This window comes from Macaca mulatta, chromosome 14, assembly GCF_049350105.2.
Source record: "Macaca mulatta isolate MMU2019108-1 chromosome 14, T2T-MMU8v2.0, whole genome shotgun sequence".
NCBI lineage: Eukaryota > Metazoa > Chordata > Mammalia > Primates > Cercopithecidae > Macaca > Macaca mulatta.
In genome coordinates, this window is record NC_133419.1 from 104288692 (window position 1) to 104304884 (window position 16193).

The 16193-nt window shown below is 33.6% G+C and overlaps 1 protein-coding gene across 3 annotated transcripts in view; it reads left to right on the forward strand.

Moving 5' to 3' along the window:
- Window positions 1-16193, forward strand: part of DYNC2H1 (dynein cytoplasmic 2 heavy chain 1) — a 353142-nt gene that overhangs the window by 315939 nt on the left and 21010 nt on the right. The window lies entirely within an intron of this gene.

Sequence of the window (16193 nt, forward strand, 5' to 3'; positions counted from 1 at the left end):
TTACAATTTTAGTAGAGATGGATCTCGTAGACGGTAACTGAAACTGAATCATCACTGTGACTAATTTGCCTTAGGGAGCTCTCTATGGGGAGCTGCTTTTAAAAAGTTTATTTCAAATTGATAAATTTTTTTCAGAATAAACCAGTCAGGTAACTTCAGGAAAACAGAAGAATAGTATAGACAGAGAAAGAGTGTATTTTTTATGGAATAGTAGATGATACAGGTTAGTTGATGCAAACAAGGTACCTTTGTGGATTTTCCACTGTCTTCCTCTGCTTGTTGCACCAGCTTCACAAAAGAGCCTTTCATTTTAACCACATTAACTTCTACTATCACATGAATAACTTGATCTGTGTCCTCAATGCAGCACTCTTCATCCATGCTTTAAAAAAAAAAAAAAAAATCCACAAACCTGTTCACATCTTTAACCTTGTTATCACTCATCTCTGCTCCACCTTTGAACCCCTAAGCATACATGTTATTCTTTGACAACAGCCACATTTCATCCTCAAGTTTGTATTCTCTAGACTTTCCAGTCTCTTCCTGCTCAGTATTCTCTCATTCTGTCACTTTCTTTCCTGATGCTGGCCAATTCATCCTGCAATTTGTGGCATATAACTGTATTCTCTTTCTAGCACCTTCGGTACCCTAACTCACTTTTCTTTATGCTTCATCCTTTCCAAAAACCATTTAACTTGGATTAGTAGCTGTCCATATGCAGGCTGCTGAGCTCTGCTACCAACACTTCAGATACAGTGTACCTTCAGGTACAGTTCAGATACAGTGGACCTTCAGGTACAGTTCAGATACAGTGGATGGGCCCTGAGCACTGCTCCTGTATTCCACAGTGATGTTTCAAACCTTCACTCTTTCTTGAAGATTCCATTCTGTCACTGACTCCCCTCTTCCTTAGCAGAACACCTTATGTTTTACTTCACAGAGAAAATTCAAGCTGTGAGATATGACCACTTGAAAATTCCTGCCCTTCTCTCTCATCTACAAATTTGTCTGAAGCCATCTTCATCATCTTTGTTCTAACATAAAAGTTGACCTTATGAAATTGAAGGCTCATCCCTAGACCTGTGTATTGATTCTGTCTGTTCTTTACTCTTTAGAGACCTCCTCCAGGGGGTCTTCCCTTGTTCTTCTGTCTTTTCATCTTTTCATCTCTTCTTACTCTGTTTGCTGGCCTACAATTGGGACTCCTTTGAAGGTACCAGGACCAATCTGAGCAATAGTTTGGCTTCTATTATAACCAGTTCTCCAGTCTGTAGGATTGTTGGAGGAAGAAAAAGTACTAGATCTGGAAATGGGTTAAAATTAGCAGGCAGAGAAGAATCTGTCAGGGACTCTGATTTAGTCATCTTTCTATCTATCTGTTGTGCATATGCCTGGACATAATCTATCACTAAATGCTGGAAGGAAGGAAGAAAGGGAGAAAGTCTATTAGTGATCTTAGAAAAGTATAGAAATGCTCTGAAGTTTGTTGTATAATTGCATGGCTATGATAATTTACCACTTCATGTACTTTTCAGTACTGTTTCCTTTAAATTATTTTTAAAAGGACAGGGACTTTTAACTTGCCATGAATGGCAGCCTATATTACACTATGTAAGTACACTTAATAATTATGCTGTGTATTTATAATGATAAATATATTGGTGGTACTATAATATTCTTTAAAACAATTTTACAGGAATTATTGCAATTTCTTGCATGGTTATTCATATGTTAATAACTGGTCATCAAAACTGAACACTTTTCTACTGTGTAATTTTCTTAAAAGCTTTATAAGGCACTTAGCATTAATTGTAGTGATAAAATACCCTCCTAACCCTCAAGATAATGTTCAGGACTGACCATAGCTTACCTTTCATCCTTCCAACCAGGGAATATGCACTATTTCTTCCACAACCACTTGGGGATACTTTTTATGTTGTTTTATTTTCCTGGCTTAATATTTTTTAAATTTTAAATATATATAGATATCCATCTTCCTGAGGTAACCTTTAATATTTGGGATTTGCTTTTCATCTACTCAAGGGCTTGATAGATCCCTTGTTTTCATCTGTGCCTTCTGTTTCACAGGTACATATCCAGAGCAGCTTGTGATACTTGGAGAACAATGTAACTACCTAGTTGGAAAACAAAGGATGGGAAACTGGGTGGGCAGGGAAAATTAGAAGCACTATTTGCAAGGAACTGTGAAAATGGCACCTTTTGGTTTCTTAAGAAAGCATAATGATCAGACTCAATCCAAACAGGTATACAGCAGGTTGAGCCCAGATCCAGCTATAGTTTAAGATTTTAGGGTCTTGCATTTTGAGGCATAGTTTATGGGAAAAGAGAACAAACTATTGAGGGTGTCATATATTGTGCCAGTTTATTACAGGAGTTTTATGCAAATAAGGTAAGACTGACGTGGGTCAAAGGTAGCATTCATTCATTCATTCATTCATTCAAAAATATAATAAGCAGCTACTTTATTCTAGGCCCTGTGTGAAGTACTGGGGATATAATGGTTAGTAAGTAGATACAATAGCTGCCTCACAGATCTTATATTCATTCATCCTTTTATCAATAAAAGTTCTATAAATGTAAGCTGGGCACAGTGGCACGTGCCTGTAGTTCCAGTGACTCAGGAGGCTGAGGCAGGAGGATCACTTGAGCCCAAGAGTTCAAGTCCAGCCTGGGCAACAATGAGACCTCGCCCCTTAAAAAAGATAATTCCACAAATGTGATTAATACTTTCCTGGCGCCAAACACTGTGTGAGGTTGCAGAATATGGAGTGGTAAACAAAATAGACATACATCTTGTTCTCCAGGAATTATCCTTACAACTTATCAGAAAGATAGAACTGAATAAACAACAGTAAGAGAAGAATGATGAAGTACAGTATTATGGAAGCAAAGAGCACTACTTAACCTAGAAGGGGTCAGAGAAGTGATGCCTAAGCTGAGAACTTAGTAACAATAAACCAAATGAGGATGAGAGGAAAGAATTTATCAGACAGAAGGCAGACCAGAGTCTGATATCAAGAGTAAGTATTGTGTTATACCAAAGTTATTGAAATTTTGTAAAAAAAAATAATAATAAAAGTAAGCATTGTAGTTTCAAGTAACTAAAAGCAGAGAATAGATTGCAAGGAGGGGTGTTCAAGCTGGAGAGCAAGAGGGGCCAAATCATGATAATGTATTAAGGAATTATATTTTATCCTAAGGACAAAAGGTAACCATTGCAGGATTTTAAGGAGGAAAGTCAGATTATGTTTTAAAGGGATTATTTTAGCTACAGTATGGAGAGAGTCTTAGTCTACTTTGTGGCAAAAGGTTTAAGACTCTCCTCTGAATATGCTTAATTTAGAGACAGCTATAGAACCCCTAGGTATCCAAGGAACCTGAGCCATAGAGAGTCTTGCAGGCAGCCTGGCATTCACTCTCTGGTTTCTATAAGATCCTTTAGAGCAAAGATCTTTTAAAAAAAAAATTCCACTGTATTTCCAATACCTATATACTGTCTGCTGAATGAATGAATGAACAAAGGATTTAACAAATGAATGGACTAGACAGATTATTCTCTTTGGGAAATTTAGAATTATTTCCCTGGCTTCAAATTTTTCTGCCTTTTCTTCAGAAATGACATCTTCAAAGATTTTCTTGTGTTCCTGATTTCCACTCCGTGTTTTCCCTTTGGTTGTAGTGTATCCCTTATAGCAGGATATTTTGATTCTTCTGTGATGATCATTCTAAATTCTAGCATGTTCTCTACCCTGTTTGTAAATCTTACATTGTCAGCCTTTGTTTTAGTTCCTTTGTCCTAGTTTTGTGAACTACTCATAGTTGGATCCCTTGACTGTGCACCTGCAATTTTTATTCCAGCCCTGCTCATGTGTTGATTTCTATATCCAAGCCAGGATATAAAGAGAGATCTTTATCACCATGACCTAGTTATACTTGGTTATGCTTAATAGACCCAATATTCTGGAAATGTTTAATGGACTCCTAAATATCTCCCCCATTATGCTTCCTTTGAAAAGCAAACTTGGAGTGCTGTGTGTTAAATTAGCATTAAGGTTTGCCATTAATACTTACAGTTCATTTCAAACTTCTGCTTCAGTTTCATGTCTTTAGTTTTAAGATCCACAGTGACTTCTTGAACTCCACTCAAATTTTTTTTGGCAAGGTCAAGCCAGTGGCTGGTACATTGCTCTACTACAAAATCCTGCCACCCTTCCTTCTTATGACAGAATTTTGTTGTTTATATCAACTATTACGCACCTTGAAGTTTGGCATGATCTAAGCAATAGATAAATAGCATTAATTATTGTTATTAGTAAATACCACTTAGCATGACATATAGACTATCCTTAAAGCTTATCAGGAAAATAGATAACTAAATAAGCAACAAAACAAATAATTAAAGGAAGTATTTGAGCAAACAGCAGAAGTACTACAATCTAGAACCACTTAGTGCTATCCCCTGTTCCCCAGGGGGTAGTTCAGTCTAAAACTTTTGGAATCATTGTTGACTTCTCTTCTCTCACACTTCACATCCAGTCTACCCGAAAGTCATATTTTCTCTGCATTCAAAATACATTCAGAGGTACCTTTTGCCATCTCTACTACCACTACCTTGATTGAAGTCATTGTGAATGCAGCTGCTATCTAACTAGAGTTCTGCTTCCACCCTTGTTCCCATTCTTACTGGTTCTCAACCACACAATCTCAAATGTTCCTATGTGAAAGCACAGCTCAGATTACATCACTCTGTCTTGGAAATATCCCCATGACTAGTCATCTCATCTCGAGTATCAAAATTCTTACAACAGCCTACAAGTTTAAGGTCAAGCCCCATTATCTCTCTGCTTTCCTTTCCTGGTTTTCTACTTTATTTACTCTGTTCTAGCCATACTGGTCTTGCTTTTCAGTGAACAAACCCAGCACGCTTCCTCTCATGGCCTTTACCCTTGCTGCTTCCTCTCCTTGGAATGCTCTCCCCCCCACCCATGGGCACAAGGAAGCGTCCTTATCTCCTTCAGGTCTTCACTCAGATGTCACCTTTTCAGTGAAGTCTTCCCTGATCATCCTGTTTCACATTGTAACCTCCACCCCATCCCCAATACTTCTTACTCTCTTTTCCTTCTTTGTTTTTCTCTATGGCCTATATCTTCATCTAAAACTCTGTATATTATAACCCATTCATTTTCAAGAGTTTCTATGTATTCTTCCACTAAAAAGGAAGCTTCATAAGGGCAGAGAGTTTTGTCTGTTTACTGCCCTATCCAAGCATGTAGACAGTAACCGGTACAGATAGGCTTTTCAGTAAATATTTGTTGAATAAATAAATGACTCCAATCATAAGGTTATTTATTCTCAAGCAAATTGGCATAAATCTCTTTTTTCCAATCATCATGATTTAGCTTCCTGGGATATATTCTGTAGTATTTCATTACATATTTTGAGATTTTTGGCTTCTATCTAAATCTACCCATAAATGTTATGGTTTAACTTTATACTTTACTGCGACAATCTAACATTTGAAATGTTTTATTTCTCTTAAGATCTCAAATGTAAAAAGCAATTTATTATAATTACATTGTTAGATTTTCACTCATTTTTTGAGGTGTCTTACTGTATTTTGGGAAGGTTCTGCTACCATATTCTGCATTCCTGGAAGAGTATGTTATTTTCCTAACTCATCTTAGTAACTCTCCTAGTCCTTAGTATGGTATTTCACACACAGTAAGTACTCAGTAAAATTATTCATAGAAGACTTATATCAATAAACAAAGTTGAAAACGTCTATATGTGGCTTTAAAACCTCCAGCAGCCCCATTTTTGTATATTATACCCATAAGAGAAACCTGTGGATGTTTTTTATTCATATATATGAATATATATTTGTTAGTTTATTCATTCAGTGAATATTTACTGAGCTTCTATTTTATGCCAGCCACTGTTCTTAAGTGCTAGAAATACACCATAGTGAGGAAACATGAAATTCCTGTCAACAGGAATTACTACATTTTAGTGAAGGAGATAGATAGCAAACAAATAAATATGTTAATATTAGAATTATATCAAAATAATTTGGTCAAAATCTTGAAATTAAAGATTAATATACAGCCAAGCTTTAAATTGGATTATCACCATCACAGAATGAACTTAGGGTATATATCTGAAATTGTATTCAGAAAAATAAAGCTTTTACTATAGCAATAGTATTACAAAATGTTGAGTCAAATTTTGCACAGGGACAGTAATTTCTCAGCAGTAACAGCTGATAAATCCTTCGTATGGCCAACTATCTTGCACATTTGGAATACTAAACAGTACTCTATGGTCTACAATGATATGCAGTTTTATAGAAGCAATCTTACAAAACATGCTATTTGTACTGCTTGCAGAAGATAAATCTTGGTTCTAGAAATTTGACAATGTAGCAACATAATTGGCTTTTCAAGATAACAAAATCTTTCCTGAATTTCTATCTGCATTGCACCTTTCATCACATGCATACCAAGTTTAGCAGCTTCCTGGAATAGCATAAGAGGATCTTTACAGCAGAAAACATGCAGAGAATACTTAAACTCTTATGACAAATTTGGTTTCTTGAAGAATCAGCAAGGTCTAGCAAATGGTTTTTCCTGCAAGTAACCAATGATTGCTAGTAATATCTCCTATGCTGGTACCCTTACTCGCAAAGTATTGTTGCAACGCTTCCCTTGATTTATGAGCCTTTTTTTTTTTTTTTTCCATTTAAAGGCTTCTCTTAATCTTATTTGAACATATGTTATTAATATATAACAAGAGAGTTGCTAAATGTCTTGTATGCCATATACTTTTGTTTTTGGTAAAGAAGAAGAATAGAAATGATTAACAGTTTTTCTGCTGTTGTCAACAAATCCCGCCTATCAAAATGTTTTATTTCTGAAGATACAATGGAAGGTTGTGAACAAAACATTGTGTGCTTGTGATTCCTAAATCAATCATAGCCGTCACCACATTTATTCCATGGTCAATAATTGCATTATGCTTTACTTGCTGATTTTCCATTCCATAATATATTATCTATCAGCTTTACTTTGTTGTTAGCTATTTGCAACTGGAAATCTCTTCACAAGCAAGGAAAGTAGTGATTGGTTTTATTGTTGATTTATATGTTATCACACTTTAAAAGGACTTTGGGCTGTATATTATTTATCTGTGTGTCTGTTGTACATAATATTGAAGTAAAGTATTTGGCTTAACACTCAATAATACTAACTTTTGTACACAATAAAAGTAATTTAAGAAAATATTTTTAGTAATATATATTCTAGAAAGAATCTTGAACACAAGATTCATAGCTTAGCAAACCTCAGAACTCCTTTTACTTCGTCTCCTGAAAATTATTCGTAATCTATGTCAGTAATTTTGACAAATTTTTTTTAACCTCCATAGAATCAAAACCTCAACAAGAAATTGTTCCTAAATATATATTATTTTTGATGTCTACAGCTCTGAAATTTGATAAGTGAGAAAATAAATATTACGTTCACCTAGTTTTTATTTTTTTCTCATCTTTTATTTTTATATCTGGATTGAAGATGATTTATATTGGATATTTTTTAAATATTTGACTTTTTCTCCTTGAGAAATTTTGAGATAGCAAAGTTGATATTCCATTATTATTTAGTCCTCACAAAATGGGAAATATTTCCACATAACTCTTCCTCTTAAAAGACTCATGGTTAAATAGAACTAAGTAACTTACGATTAAATTTTGTTACATGTTATTTAATTTTGAAAATGTCAGTATATTGAATAATTTAAAGATCTGGATTTTAGGACTGTCCGATACATATATTTTTGAATTAAATTTTTATTAATATTTCTTGACTAAAATGTTTCCAACTTTTTAATATTTATCTTGCTATTTTATTCTAATATTTGTATTAATTACCAATCTATTTCTTGAACCATAAGTTCTGAAATCTTTAACACTAACAATTTTTATTATAATTATTCTTTAAATTATTCTCTTGCTACACTAAGTACATAGTAATGATTCAGACTAAGATAATTTCAACCTATAGAGCACATAAGGGGTTTTCATTCAAGTAGCATATAGTGAATATTTTTAAATAAATCTAAATGTCATGCCTTGTTGACAGTCTAACATTGTTACACTTATGAAATAGGGTGGTAACATCTGTCCTTATACAAATATTAATATTATATATTTCTGGAATGTCAGAACAGTGTTAAAGTAAGCATCTATTTGTTAAGCCTACCAGAAGGTAAAACTCAAATAACAGATCCTGGTCAATATTGAAACTGAATTAAACTTTATTTCTAATAAATATAAGGATGCTATAAAGAAAAATGATGTAGATTAAGGGGGCTAGAGACAAGTGGGTTGGGGAAGATAACACTTTAGTATGAATGGTCAGGGAAATCCTCTCTTTGGAGGTGATATTTAAACAGAGACTTGAATGAAGTAAGAGAGCAAATCTTAAAATGTATCTGAGGGAAAAACAAATCCAGGCAGAGGGATCGGTAAGTACAGAATCTCTGACACAGGAATGTGCTTTGTTTGTTCAAGGAACAAGAGTGGCTAGGGCATTGCCAAGGACCATGATGTATGAGTCCATGTAGGTTTGGTATGAAATTTAAATTTAGTTTGAGTACATGGGAGGTCAGTAGAAGATTGAGAGCAAAAAATTAAAAGGTTATTCTGCTGGTATATGAATAAGCTATAGGGAGGGAAAATAGGAGCAGGCTGACCAGTTAAGAGGTTATTGCTTTCAAAAAGCACATAAGTAGTTGCATCTCTTTTAAAATACCAAATGAATAAATACATTTTGTACATTCAAATAAATAATGCCAATAAAATTCACTTTCTGCTTTCAGATATCTTGTTGGAATTTAATGATTTCATAAAAATGAAATGCTTGAAGAAATTGTCTTCAGGATTATGGACAGTCACATAAATATTTGAAAGACTTTTTATTTTTCATTCTGCAGATGTTTCAGCATTTAGTATACGAAACTATCTTTGTATAGACCTATATTTGCTATATCTATGGACATTTGGGGCTCCTTTCTATGCCCATCTTAAAGTATGATTTTATTCTGGGATTATCTTTACATATTCTTTTAATCTCTTTTTGCTTATGTAGAGATTTGAATATTAATATGAGTAAACAACTGACTTGCTTCAAAAAAAAAAAAGAGGTTATTGCAGTAATCCAAGTGAGGTCATGATGGACTAGGGTGGTGGCTGTGGAGGTGGAGCCTTCTTAAAGAAGTGGTAATATTTTGATATTAAACTTGTGGATTTGGCTGTGGGGCATGGGAGACAGATATCAAACGTGATTTCAAAGTTTTGACCTAAGCAGTTGGTTAAGTGGTTCAGTGACTTGAAGGATACTGATAATAAGGTAATAGAGCAGAGTTTTGTTGTTGTTGTTTAGGGAGGAGGGGAGTGGTCTTGCAAATTAAAAGTTCTAATTTGAACATAAGTTGAGATGCCTTTTAGACATCTTGGTGGAAATGTCAGAGAAGGAATTGATGAGGGAGCTGTTGGAATTGGAAATAGAAAATGAGCAGTTATCAGCATCTTAACATAGTGTTTAAAACCGAAGGAATGACCAAGTATTTGGCATTCCTTTGAGATGCTTAGAAAAGGAAAAATTGTCAATCATTGAAACTAAGAATTAGTAGTTAGGTATATAGAAGAAAGCCTGGGAGGCTGTGGTGATCAAGAAGCCAAGAGAATAAAGAGTTGATCATTCTGACCTTTTAAAAACAGTGCCAAATGCCATAAATGAGATAGAGAAGAATCGTGTTTGGCACCATGGAGGACATTGGTGATCTTGAGGAGTTGTTTGGTGAAGAAGTTCTAAAGAATGAAAGCCTGGTCATATGAGTTTAAAAAAGAATAAAGGGTGAAGTTGAGAGTGTTTTCAGGGAGTTGTGTTATAAAGTAACACAGATTAATAGAGTGATACTGTTAGGGAGAAGAGCCAAAGGAATTTTTTTGGTTTCGTTTCGTTTTTTAATATAGGGGATTTTTGACCATATCTATGTTCACTATAAATTTTAAAATTGATAGTACAATAAAAAGGAAGCAATTTTAAGAGTAAAGTTCTTGAAAAGGTTAAGAGGAAATAGGGCCCAATGCACATGTGGAAAGATTGGCCTTAAATAGGAGCTTGAACTATTCACAAAATAAGTTATACTTACAAATTATTAATAATTAAGAGGAGATCTATAAGTAGGTGGACATTATAAATTCCTGCTTTGCCACACTAAAAATTAAATACTGTGCCAAAAAGTAATTTTTAATAATCTTGTTTCTCACAGTGGTTCAGGTTCTGCATGAACACCGTAGGGTTTTTAGCCCATGTAACTCAACTCATTTCTCTATTTTGAAAAGTCGGGGAAATGGTAAATAAAAAACAAAGAATGAAATTTTATTACCCGAGATTTTCTCCACAAAGTGATAAAAATATATCACAAAGTTCTACTGAAAAATGGTACTTTTTTATATCAAATATTGAGCCTAGAAACCTGGGTTTATAACTTTAATTTAAAAAACACCAAATCTATGGATGAAACCTCTAGTACTCTAATAGGTGGCTATATTAAGGATGGAGAAGAGTAAGATTTCCTTTTTACAGTAAAAAAAAGATTTACAGTAAAGTAGGGTATGTTCTCTTTCTAGACAAGACTATATCTATTAATAAAGTTAAACAAGGTAGCAAAATCAATCCAGTGGAGATAGAGCTGTGGAACCTAAAATCTTCCTCAGATCCTTTATGCAGCTTTAGACTTTTCAGTAAGCTATACAATGAGGGGAACCATTAACATAACCCAGTCAAAAAGTGGTTACGATTTTAAAAGTTAGAGTCATTGACTTCAATTTACAGACTTGGAAGAAGCAAGCCTTCCAAGTATCCATCATGCCATTACCACATTCGTCCAATTCATAGAAGTTACTTTGTCCCAGAATCTGCATCCATCACTAGACAGCATGGCTAAACTTTGTTCTTTTTGAAAGGTCTATTATAACTAAGTTTTTTAAGGTAATGGAAATGTGTCACATGCTTTAAATTTTATAAGCACTTGGGTTTACTACTAATGTTTTGTTTCTTGTGGGTATCTCATTAATTCGGGTAAAGTTTTTGTGTTGCTGTTTTGTTAAATCTAGATTTGAGTTTTTTTTTTTTTTAATGTTTTGTCCAATGTTTTTACCAGATATTGTTGACATCCAAATAATAACCAACAAGGTGGGACCCAAAATACTAGGATTTTTTAATATTGTTTGCAACTCTGATAAATATTGAAAGAAAAAGGCTTAGTCTTTTAATATACCTAAGACATAATTATAAAGGATGATTAACAAGTGGCAGATCCCTTATAGAATTTGAAAACTCTTCAGAAATTTTTTTCACCTTATTGGATGCAGGTTCTATGCTTACTATGCCACAGGTTAAAGGGGGAAGAAAATAATAACTTTCTGTAGAAAAAATAGGATATTAAGTTGAAAGAAAATAATAAGCAAATCTGGGGAGATTGGGGAGGAACTTACTACATTATCTACAGTGCTTTTTACTAGAATGAATGGGGGTGATCATGTGTGTGTATGTTCTTCCACAATACTGTTTAACAACATCATGTTCTGCGTATAAATTAGCGTGTGGAGAGATTTCCTATTTAACTTAAAGCTATTTCTAAAAAGATACCTCTTCCACAGGAAAATATTATCCCATTTCTCTGTGGCTCCAGATCTGCTAATTCTGACATTTATATTCTACAAAATGGTTAGAATCTTCAGGGAAATTTAGAATAAGTAAAGGTTAAAATACCATAAAAACAAAGTCCCAAGTCAAACTATTTCTGTGTCTTAGGAGGGGAAATGCAAATAGTTAAGAAGTGGTATCTAGCCTGCAAGGGAACTCAATCCACAGTAGGAGAGAGAAGGGCAGAGAGAGATTTCTTATAGTCAGCTTTCAGCAATATCTTTAAATCTGGAGATAAGAAATGCCAGAAACATCAGAATTTCTTTATAAGTTTATCATGTTAAAGCCCTTCTCAAAACCAATACTTACCTGTTTCTTGCAAAGTTGTTTGGTTGAGATTACTTAAAAACATGAACACGGGGACATGAAAATTTAAGTTTTTTAGAAGTTTTACTTTGAAAAACTCAGAAAAACACCACAATGAAGTCATTACTTTAGGAAAATGTTAACCACATTCCAGGTGTAAAACTACAGCTATTGATTTAAATTGATCGAAGATTCTTTTATTTTTCCTTTGTTTCTTAATTTCCACTAGTAACATGTAGAGCTGTAGATATAAAGGTAAAATATATAAAAATTTGTTGTGTTAAAACTGGTAGAAATAAGAAAGACATTTCTGATATGGTGGAATGTGAACAGAGACCTAAAGGAGGTAAGGGAATAGCCTATGCAGGTAAATGTCTGGTAGAGGAGAGTTTCAGGCAGAGGGAACAGCAAGTGCCATGGCCTGAGGCAAAAAGAGTTTTTTGAGAAGGGGCGGCAAATGTGCCTGAAGGAAACAAGACAGAAAAAGGTGTCCAGAGAAGTCAGAAGTTAGGTAGTAAGAGGCAATGGGTTTAGAATTCAGGCAGGAGCAGACAATGCAGGCCTTGTCTGCTATGAAAAGGAAACTGACTTCTGTGAGTGAGACGGGATAACGCTGGGCAACTTTATGAACACTAGACTGTATGCAGAAAGGAAAGGCAACAGTTAGGATTTATATTTGTATTGCCTTTAGATCTTCAAAATATCTTCCTCAAATTATTTTAACACATGTATTAATTGTATTTAACTATTCATGGAAGCTCAGCAATGCCATCTAGTTTTCAAATTGATTGTTTAAAGAATGAGGTTAAGAATTGTCTTACACTCAGCCATGTAATCAATAAGCCAAGAGTGTTATTCATACCAAGTCACACACTGAACTTTATATTAAGCAGATCTTCTCTACACATGTGGTAATTATTACGTTTAGAAATTATTTGTTGTCATTGTTCTTCATTAGAATATTGTTTAATGAAAAAATAATGATCTTACTGAAAGCATATTAGAGCCATAATTTTACTAATTGAATTCCAGTTTGCTCCACCTAAAACACTGAAATGTTTTCCTACAAAATATGGCAATTTATAAGCTAATTTTTCTTTTAAATGCTTCTACCTAATACATAATTAGGTAGCATTTTTACAAATTGATATTTTTAAGTCACCAATTAAAAGGCAAAATTTGTCAGATTGGATAAAACAAGACCCAACTATGATGGCTATAAGGCATCATGGCATTGCACTTTAAATATAAATACACAAGTAAGTTAACAGGAAAATGATAGAAAAAGATGTATTATGCTAACACTAGCCAAAAGAAAGCTGGTGTAGCTATTTTAAATATTGAGCAAAATAGGTGTCCCAGCAAAGTTTCTAGCCAGAGATAACAAAGATGATTTTATAATGATAAAGAGATCAAGTCATCAAAAGGACATAACAAAACCAAACTTTTACACACCTAATAACAGAGTTTCAAAATGAATGAAGCAAAAAACTGAGAACTGCAAAGAGAAATAGATGAATCCAGAATTAAAGTTGGAGATTTCAACATACGCCTCTCAGTAACTGAAAGGGTAGATAGCAGATCAGTAAAGATGTAAAAGACCTGAGTGACACTATTAGCTAAATTAATATTTATAGAACATTATCTAACAAAAGCAGAACGCACATTCTTTTCAAGTGCGCACAGGATGTTTGTGGTGGTAGATCTCATTCTGTGCCATAAAGCTAGTCTAAATAAATCGGACAGAATTCAAACCACACTAAGTATGCTTTCTCGCCACAATGGAATTAAGTTAGAAATCAATAACAAAGATTTATGGAAAATCCTAAAATATTTGGAAATAAAATACATACTTGTAAATAACCCATGGGTCAAAGAAGATACCAGAAATAAAGCTGGAAATTAATTTAATTGAATAAAAATTAAAACACAATACATTAAAATGTGGACATGGCACACTGAGAAGAATGATTGCTTAAATTACTTATTTGCATTAAACACTTTTGCCAAGGAACACAGTGCATTAAAACAAAGTGAAATGGCATCAGTTTATAAATGCGTTGCCTTTTACAATATAGAATTGCAATTCTATGTGAATGAAGATAGTCATTAATAGGCTATAGGCTAAACAGACCCACTGGAATATTTTGAAATTTTTCCCATATATTTTCTGTTTTTATATAATTAAGTTCATACTGTGTATACATTTTTGCATTCTGATAAACACATTAGATCCTAAACATTTTCCAATGATATTTAATATTTTTCCAATACCAGTTTTTATCGGCTGTGTAATTTTGTAGTGATATGCCTAATTTAATCAGCTCATTTCTATTTATGCTTCTAATTTGTTATAATTTTACATGAGCAAGCCATGTATAATAATGTCTTGATTATTCCCTTAATTTGTTAATTTGCATTCCAAGAAAGGAATTACTGAGTAAAAGGGCTTGTATTTTTTTTTTTTCTTCCTCAGACAGAGTCTTGCTCTGTCACCAGGCTGGAGTGCAGTGGCACGATCTCGGCTCACTGCAGCCTCCGCCTCCCGGGTTCAAGCGATTCTCCTGCCTCAGTCTCCCAAGTAGCTGGGACTACAGGCGCATGACACCACACCCGGCTAATTTTTGTATTTTTAGTAGAGACGGGGTTTTGCCATGTTGGCCAGGATGGTCTCGATCTGTTGACCTCACAATCTACTAACCTTCGCTTCCCATAGTGCTGGGATTACAGGCATGAGCCATGGTGCCCGGCCAGTGCTTGTATATTTTAAAGCTTTGACACATTTTATTACATTGTTTTATCACGGTGTACCAGTATATACTCCTACCAAACTTTTATCCATGTTGCAACCCTTAGCAACATTTAATCATTATCATTTCTCCTGCTATTCTGTTGGGCTAAAAACCTATCTCAGTTTTACATAACTATTGAAGATGACATCTTGTTTCTATAATTATGTAAACAAATTGTTTACATAATTTTGTTAATGTTATTAATCATTTTCATATTTGTGGTAAATGTGTTTTTCCTATTTAGTTTTAATGGTGTATATATATAGACATAAAATCTTGCATAATATAACCTACATTTCTTTTATCTTTTTAATGAAAGTCCACCATTCTGTAATCAGATGTATAATCTCACCCCTTTTTTTCGTGTGAATTTTTTTCCCTCCATTAATTTATGGAATAAAATTTTACTCTGAATGGTAACTAGCACAGTTTTAGGTTAGAATGTGAATTGAAGATTGAATTTTTTTCCAAACAATAGTTTTTCCCCAGCATAATTGATTGAATAATGTTTTTATTCCTCAGTGACCTTATAATATGTTAAATTCTAACAGTTTTACTCGATTATGATCAGAGACTCAGTTTCTTCCTGGTATGTGGATACACATTTCATAAATGTGTACAAAAACTTGAAAGGAATTTTTCCTCCATAGGGTATCACTGATACATTGGAATCACTTAATTTTTTTTTTTTTTTTTTATCTCATGTTTTTGGCCCTTTGGTATTTTCATAAAATTGTTTTCATGCGCATTTAATTTTGTCACAATAATTATATAGATTTAATTCTATATTTAACTGATTTCATTGCTTATAGCCAATAGGATTAGCCTCTGACTTCTATATCCCTAAAAATATTGGTGTTAATTCATATGTAAAAGATATGGAAAACATTGAGTTGTTTTTTTTTTTTTTTTTAGAAAGAGATACAGACATGTATGTTTTCTGAACTCTTGCCTATGTAAAAATGATACCTGCTTGTATTACAATTTACTGATAAGTTACCTAGATAATATTCTAGAAGGATAGCCTTTTACCTTCAAAATTCTGTATATTTTGGTCCATAAAGGAGTGGAACTCTCTTACATAGTTTTCCAGTTATTATCATTTTTCACAACTATCTTTGTATGTCTCATCTCCTCTAACTAAATAAGCTGTTTGCATTCAGTAAATGCTTCTGAGTAAATGAATGTAATTTGAATTCATAAATACTACTACATAATCGACATTTTAAAATAAAATATTGCAATATCATATCACCTTTGAAAATCATTTATGTTATGATAATGGAGGTAAACTAGATAATCTTTA